We start from the raw sequence: 8,516 nt of genomic DNA, 5'->3' as shown, positions 1-8,516 counted from the left end.
GAGCGGAAACATCGACATTTAACCATCGTACATTATTTGCGTATACGTATATATGTCATGTACATATCTAATTCGTAGAAATTCGTTCGTACATCTTCGTGTCCTTACGTAAAATTTCGTAAACTGCTCGCACAAATGATTACCGTATCGAGAGAAAATGGCGAAGATACACGAAAGAACGTTCGACAATCATTCTTAAAGCTTCCTTCGAAATCGTAAAAGTACCCGACGGATTTCATAGGACTCGAGACGATATTTTTTATTTATGAGGACCGTTAAGGTACGTGGTAGTAGGGTAAAGCCTCAAGCAATATCTATGATAATGCTTGATCGTCGTGTGACACGCGTTTTTACTCTAAAGTGCGCATAAACCATAATAAGTAAGTACATACATATATCGTTAAGCGATGTATTCTTTGTTGTCTCGATGATGAAAGAATCGTGGGGCAAAGTGTATGTATAAGAAAAATGGAAGAGAAAAAGAGAGAGTGAGAGGTAAAGAAACCTTTTGGAATGCTCGGCTTCTGATAATGTCGACCACGAAAAGAATAAAGTTTTCCTATATGGAAAGAGTGAAAAGAAAAAGAGAGAGGAGAAAGAGAGAAAAAAGAAATTACAAAACGTTTATCTTTAGTTTTCTCCTTTTTTATTGTCGACACATTATCGACAGAACTATCACATAATTCTTATCTTTTTCGATGTTACAATTTTCAAAGCTTTCTCTCTCTCTCTCTCTCTCTCTCTCTCTCTATTACTGTTTTTATCTCTCTCACTCTTTTTCTTTCTTTTCCTTCCTCTCTCGATCGTTTGTTGATAAAAAAAAAAAAAAAGAAAAAAAAAAAGAAAACAAAGTAGAACGAAACGAAACGAAACGAAAAAGAAGAAAATTGAGAAAAAAATATCGTCGTTTTATTTACGAAGCCATTGCAAATATCGTGTTCCTTTGTTTCGAAACGAAACGTGGACGATCGTTTATCAAAGACGATGCGCGTGATATGAGGTTAGGTTCGCAATCCTGAATCAAATAAGTAAAATACGAAAATACGAATATTTCTTTTCTTCTTGACACTTATTCCTATTTCAAAAGGAAATCTCTTTTCGTGTAAGGACATGATACGCTAAACAGACCGATCGTATATTGGTACTAAATTATTTGAAATAAAATGGAATCTCTGTTTTGTTTCAAGATATATATATATATATATATATATATATATATATATATATATATATATATAAAGAAAGAGAGATTTAATGGCTTTTAATCTCGTTAGAAAGTTTGAGGAAGATACTTATTTCCTTTAGATACGTTTAACCTTTATCCCTCTTTCTCTATTTGTCTTTCTATTTCTTTTTCTCACACTAATGTTATTTCTTTCTTTATTCTTTCTTTCTTTCTTTCTTCCTTTTTTTTTTTTATTTTGTACCCGTTAGTTTTTTATTTTTAATTAGACAAGAAAGTTTAAGTCGAAAATTAAGTGTCATCGAAAGAAAAGGACAAAAGAGTTCTTATAACGAGTTAGCGCTTTCATTCCGTTTTTTATTTTACCTTCAATATTTATTTCTAATTAAACAATGAAGTTTAAGTTGGAAATTAATTATCATCGAAAGACGATAACAAAAGAAAGATTTGTGATAACGAATCTTTCTTTTTAAATTCTTTTTTTTTTTCATTTCCTTTTATTTTATTTTATTTTATTTGTTTTTTTTTTGGTATTTTGTACAGAAGAGTCAACAATCGTGAGGATAAAAATTCTGTTGAAATATCGAAAAGGAACGTCGATAAGTTTACGTAGATTATTATTATTATTATTATTATTATTATTATTATTATTATTCCTATTATTTTTATTACATCAATCCGAAATAGAAAACGTTGGGAGCGATTCGTGCGAGTAATACGTCGCAATCGTTAGAAAACGTGCTCGATGAATTATTAATAAACTGCAACGGTACTCTCTCATGCATAAGGTAATTTAGAGCTTTATAAAAAGCCTTTACGGTTTTTTCGATCTTCAGAAAACATGATAATGGCCGAAAAGAGTCGTTGAAGTAAAAAGAAAAAAAGTATTTCTTCAAATACTTTCTTCTCGTTCTTTTTTTTTTTTTTTCTTTTTTCTTTGCTTCGGATGCCATTTTGTTACCTTTAAGTGTTTCTCAAATTCATTAAAGTTTATCGTATTAATTAATATTTAATTAATATTAATAGTCGATTATATAAAAATAATAACGAACGAAATATCGGATCTGTTTCTTCTCTAACGAAATAAAAAACTATAAATTGTATGTATTATTCCCGTTTATTAAAAATGAAAAGATTATGTATTGTATGGAATGAATATTGATATTGAAAAATATCGTAACAAGTAGCTTGTTAATTATATATTTCTTTTGTGTTTAGAGATTAACTTCACTCTGCCTTTCAACAACGATCACGTGGGACTTGAATATATTTCTTGGAGTAGGAGAACCCCGTTAACGAGCGTAATCCGTTCTTTGACGTGAGCAACGAACGGGTACGATGACGCAGTTACGATCGATTTTGCGATTCGAAAGCTTTCAAACTGGTCCTGAAAAAAAATACTGATTTATGTCAGCCGAATAGAGTCAAGAAAAACTATCCATCGATGGATGAAGAGTTATTAATTATTGATTGTAAGTAATTTTTTTTATTCTTTTTTATTTATTTATTTATTTATTTTTTTTTTTTTAGTAATTTTTATTTCTTTTTGTTTCCATCACATTGTCAATAATGTCAATATTTTTTCTCGTCGTATCAAATTTTTTTTTTTTGGTATATCAAGAATTATTAATGTCTCTTTTCTTTTTTTTCTTTCTTTTTTTTTTTTGTAGGAGTAATTCCTTGAGAAAAATGATTTATCTTTTTTGTATTAGTATGTAAAGTATTATTATTGTTGTTGTTGTTGTTGTTGTTGTTGTTGTTGTTGTTGTAGTAGTAGTAGTAATTCATTTTTAAAATGTATATATATTTTTTTTATGTCGCATCATTTCGTCAATAATGTCAATCTTTTTTATCACAACGTATCCAGATACAATTGATTATATTTCTACCAAAAGATGTATTTTCATTTTCTCATTCTTCATTTCTATTTCGTAGAAATATTCTATTAAGAAAATTCAATTTTTTGTTTAACATTACAACATCGAGCGACGCAGATAAAATTTTCTTCTATCCACAAAATTGTATTTCTTACAAAATAATCGATTAATAATAGTAAACTTTATAAACATATTTTTCTTTAGATCCATCGAAATTGATGATTAACAAACAATAGTGTTATTTCGGTCGAAAAAAGAGAAGAAATTTTGTTCGTTAATTAATTAATTAATTTTATCGCCGTAGAGATAATCCTATTGTTGTTATAGTTGCCACATAAAAAGAGAGAGAGAGAGAAAGAGATAGAAATAGTAGAAAAAAGTCTCGATTTCTCTCATTTTTTTTTTTTGCAAAAATTTGTACAAATAAAAATAAACAAAGAAAAAAAATACAAAAAAAAAAAAGAACGAACAATCAGCTTTCAGAGATTTTCCGGGCAAAGATCGAAGAGAAGAAGGACGGAAGGATATCTGGTATCTGGTAATACGAGGTTACCATTCGCAGCTTAAAGCGTTGGGCACGAAAACGCTTCTGTGCAATCACGTAGTGTTACTTCAATTTCCTTGATAATCCTGCTACGTAACTGGCGCGTATTAAGCTTAACACACATATACACGTATATACAAGAATACTATGCATCTCGTATATCGTTCGATGTGAACTTACATTCCCTGATACATCACGAATCCACCATTTACTATACAACGCAAATTCCTACCTTATATGTCTTATGAATATGCACGCACACTCGCGAGCAGACACACATACACATAATAAAATGTTGAATCATACTAGACAGAAGTATTTGTAAAAATTGATATCAAACGACATATGTCATAGATATATCTGTGAAATTAGTTGATGTCGAGTTGAACTAGATATAAAAGTGATAATACATAGGTGTGATAAAAAATTGACATCGAGTCAGACTCTACATAGAAGTTTATATATGTATGTATGTATGTATGTATGTATATATATATATATATATATATATATATATATACACACAAAATATAAATAAATCTAGTCACTCTCAACGTACGAATTCAAAAGATTAACAAATATCACGTTTTTAATTTCTTCTTATGACATTAATATACGTGTATGTTTTTTGTGTGTGGCTATAAAAGTATTTTATTTACTAATTAGAAGTATAATATATTTATACATATTATATATATATATATATATATATATATATATATATATCGTTCTCTTTCTCTCCTTCTCTTTTTGATTAATATAGTAGAAGTATATTATAATTGTGCTAATTATACGAACACATTATAATTATATTATAATAATCTAAATATGATTTATGTTGAAAGATCATGAAAAATTTCGCGTACGAAGCAAAATAATTATTTCTTTTTCAGCAATAAAGTGAAATCAAATTGAAAAGATATAAATAGTATAAATATGACATAATTATGTAATTGGAAAAGTTACATATCGTTGGTAGAAAGTTAGTTAATTGGTAGTAAAGAGAAAGTTTTAATGCGATTACGTTATTAAACGAAAAAATTTTAGTAGAATTATCAAAAGAACGAAAACGAAATATAAATGAGAAGAATGGTTATGCTCCAACGAGTAACAAAATAATTATTTTCTGGAAATGTATAGTCTATATGTGAACAGAGAAAGAGAAAGAGAAAGAGAGATAGATAGACAGACAGACAGACAGACAGACAGACAGACAGACAGACAGACAGACAGAGTGACAGAGGTGTCCTTCATTTTATGAAACACATCTCTTATAACCAGCTACGTCGCACAATGCATAATTCACACGTGGTTAAAGAAGGTTCATTATGATGTCGAGCTAGCTAGCTAGCTAGCTGGCCTCTGATATATATATATATAGAGAGAGAGAGAGAGAAAGAGAGTGAGGGAGAAAGGGAGAGAGAGAGAGAGAGAGAGAGAGAGAGAGAGAGAGAGAGAGAGAGAGAGAGAGAGAGAGAGAGAGAGAGAGAGAGAGAGAGAGAGAGAGAGAGAGAAAGAGAAAGAGAAAGAGCGAGCTTTAAATGAACGCAGCCATGAGCGATGTCGTTCGTTCATAAACTTCAAAGTATAACGCGATTCCGAGAGCTTGCCACAGCGTACTATACAGTTCCACATGTGGTTCATCCAATTTATCGTGAATTAAATATTTTCCTAACGAGACTAGAGAGTTCTCTCTCTTCTTGTCTCTCTATCTATCTATCTATCTATCTATCTATCTATTTATCTATCTATCTATCTATTTACCTATCTATCTTTCTTTTTCTCTCTTTTACATGTATATATATACGTACATGTATAAGTGTACCAACTAAGCTTTAGGATTAGCTCAGGATTAGAAATACATATTCCATTGATTTTAAAGTATATACTATTATTTTGTAAGAAGTTAGTTATTGTTTGGTCGAAAACAACTTGCAATTTGAATTATTTAGGAAAATATTGAAGCATGTGTTTCTTTGTATTTTATATATATTTTATATAGGTTAATAGAGACATTAATAGCAACAAATTGAAATATGTGATTTGATATTTAAGGAATATATGTGAGTGTGTATTAATTATTCATTTTTTATATCTTTTTTCTTTTTTCTTTTTTTTTTTTCAGGTATTTACAAAATGGATACAAGCCAATTAAAAAATCATGTCATCTTCAAGATGGATATATCTGCAAGAGAGAAACAATTTAGGTATATATTTATACATCATACATGCATTATACATGATATATGATATATATATATATATATATATATACACACACATATACAAACATACATACATATATACACATTATTGATATAATGTATTAAACAATAATGAATCACCAGACTGATGAAACTATTATTATTATAACAAATATTTTTTATATAGTTTCAAGTATATATAATATATAATATCATATGCAAAAAAGGAAGAAACATTCTAGAGGATGTTTCAAAAGTCACTGTTAATGATACGTGCGTGCGAAATAGAAAATTTATATATCTATGAATTACATCAAATTTATCAATTATCAATTGACCTTTTTTTTTTTTTTTTCTTTTCTTTTTTCTTCAAATATACAAATCTGTATAAGAATATCTTCGACTCGACGTAGCATTAAACAGAAAGATAGAAAAAAGAGAAAATAAAAAAAAAAAATACAATGCGTCAGGTATAATAAATTTTGAGAGAGCCTGTATTATAATCGGATTCGTTTTAAGCAAGCTCGTTCGATCATGAAGCTTTTTACCGATTATGAAACTTTCTGATTGACCTTCGATGTTCCTTTATAAAAAGAACTTTGTGATATTTCAGAAAAAACGACCAGTATTGTTCCTTGATACTTTAAGATTGACTAATCTTTGACGGAGATCGAAGAAATCTTTTTAAAAAGAAAATAAAAAAATAGAGAAGAAACTAAAGGGCATGTTTACCAAGGTGAGTTGAACTCTCTGGAAAAGTTAGAGTGGAGGCGTTCATGAGAATCGAATATAATTTTGAAGTTTATTACGGCTAAATGGAGAACAATTATCAGCGTTAGAAATGTTTTCGACGTTATTTTACTATAAGCGAAGTCAACTAAGTTTTCATCAGGTATTCTACGATGAATACTTTGTTCGTTTCAGTTTAAAGAGAAGTACAGTGAATCTCATTCTCTTCCTCTTCTATCTACATACATTGTGTGTGTGTGTGTGTGTGTGTGTGTGTGTGTGTGTGTTTGCGTGTATGTGTGTACAGGGTAGACCAAAAGTTTCTCAGATAATTTGGAAAATCAATTTTACTCTTTTCCTTTTTTATATATATATATTTTTTGTTTTGTTTTGGTTTTTCTTTTAACTTTTTTTTTTCACATTCTTAAACTACAAACTAGTCTTGATGAATTCGATTGAAAAAATAATTAGCCTAATAAGCCTTGAAAAAGTGTAATTGATTTTTAACATCACTTAAAGAACTTTTGGCTGACGTAAGAACTTTTGGCTTATCTAAAAACTTTTGACTTATCCTATATTAGAGACTTAACTTTTATTAGAAAATATATTTTTTAGTCTTTTTAATCTTTTTATTTCTTTTTCTTTTTTTTTCTTCCTTCCTTTCTTTTTTTCTTTTTTTTTTTTTTTTACGTGGAAGATACGGGAATTTATCTTTTGCGTCACAATTTTTAAATTGGATTTTTGTACTGTTATTAGAAAATATATTTTTGTGTAATTGTAGGTCTAACTGCAACTTCTGTTAGATCTGTTAGTTCCATTAGAAGGAACTTTTGGTCCATATAAGAGATAACTAGTAACAGATAAAAAAAGGGATAAAAGTCTTTTGAAATTAAATGATCATTATTAAGTCCATAATTCATTTTTAATTAATGAATATTATATTATAATGTTAAATGTCTTTATTACATTTTTAATAAGATGATTAACATAAGATGACTGTTTTGATGTTATTATTATTGTATACTATATATATATATATACATATATATATATATATCTAAAATATGAGTCAGCAAGAGAGAAAGAGAGAGAGAGAGAGAGAGAGAGAATGTACGCCATTTAGAGATCATTAAGAGTTATTATTTATTTATTATTAATATTAATTGTTTTATTTATAAATCATCACATTTATATATAAATCATTATTCATAAGTTATCATTATTATTTAAAAAATCCATATCTACACGATTAATTATATTTAATCATATAAAACCAAGAAAACCTAAACTATAAATAATCAATAAAATATCTATCATTATTTATTATTCATTTTTTCTTTCTATCTTTCAGGAGATATTAAAGAGAAACATCGTAGAAACAACTAAGGAAGAGTATAATGGCACTGAATAAAATTGACAGAAATGACGATGATATCTCGACGAGATTAAGAGAGAAATATATATATATATATATATATATACACTCACACATACAACATATTCCAAGGTAGGAAAATTTGATCATGCGCTACGATATATTTTCCACTCGATTGGCATATACCGTGGATGGAATCCGTTCTACGTATTCCTCGAGATTCAACTCGGTAAAGTCAAGCTCGTCGTGGTTATAATAATCGAAATGTCTCTCCTCTTCCTCCTCCTCCTCCTCCTCCTCCTCCTCTTCCTCCTCTACTTCCTCCTCCTCTACTTCCTCCTTCTTCTCCTTCCTCTCCTCCATCTCTTTCTCCTCCTTCTCTTACTACTCCTTCTTGCTTTGGACCGAGTTCCCTGCAGAATACGCGCGCTTCAATTTGGTTCGTCGCTTGCGCATCAGTAGAGTGAAAAAGAGAGAGAGAGTCAGAGAGAGAAAGAGAGAGAGAGAGAGAGAGAGAGAGAAGGAGATAGTGGGAGGAGTGAGAAGGGAGAGGAGCTACTCGTCCCTGGTATAAGCATCCGTACTATAGTATTGCCGCTTGATA

At 29.2% G+C, this 8,516-nt stretch overlaps 1 long non-coding RNA gene across 1 annotated transcript in view; it reads left to right on the top strand.

Moving 5' to 3' along the window:
* The window catches only part of LOC122629794, a 9,096-nt gene extending 1,071 nt beyond the window's left edge, over positions 1-8,025 (top strand). Inside the window, exons 2-5 of the long non-coding RNA XR_006327350.1 lie at positions 2,402-2,655; positions 5,730-5,811; positions 6,422-6,544; positions 7,889-8,025. This is a non-coding gene — a long non-coding RNA (uncharacterized LOC122629794). The remainder of the gene's footprint in view (positions 1-2,401; positions 2,656-5,729; positions 5,812-6,421; positions 6,545-7,888) is intronic.
* The last annotated feature ends 491 nt before the right edge of the window (positions 8,026-8,516 follow it).

The sequence above is a fragment of the Vespula pensylvanica genome, chromosome 6 (assembly GCF_014466175.1).
Source record: "Vespula pensylvanica isolate Volc-1 chromosome 6, ASM1446617v1, whole genome shotgun sequence".
Taxonomy (NCBI): domain Eukaryota; kingdom Metazoa; phylum Arthropoda; class Insecta; order Hymenoptera; family Vespidae; genus Vespula; species Vespula pensylvanica.
The sequence above is the reverse complement of the archived record's forward strand: the minus strand, read 5'-3'. Positions and strand labels throughout refer to the sequence as shown.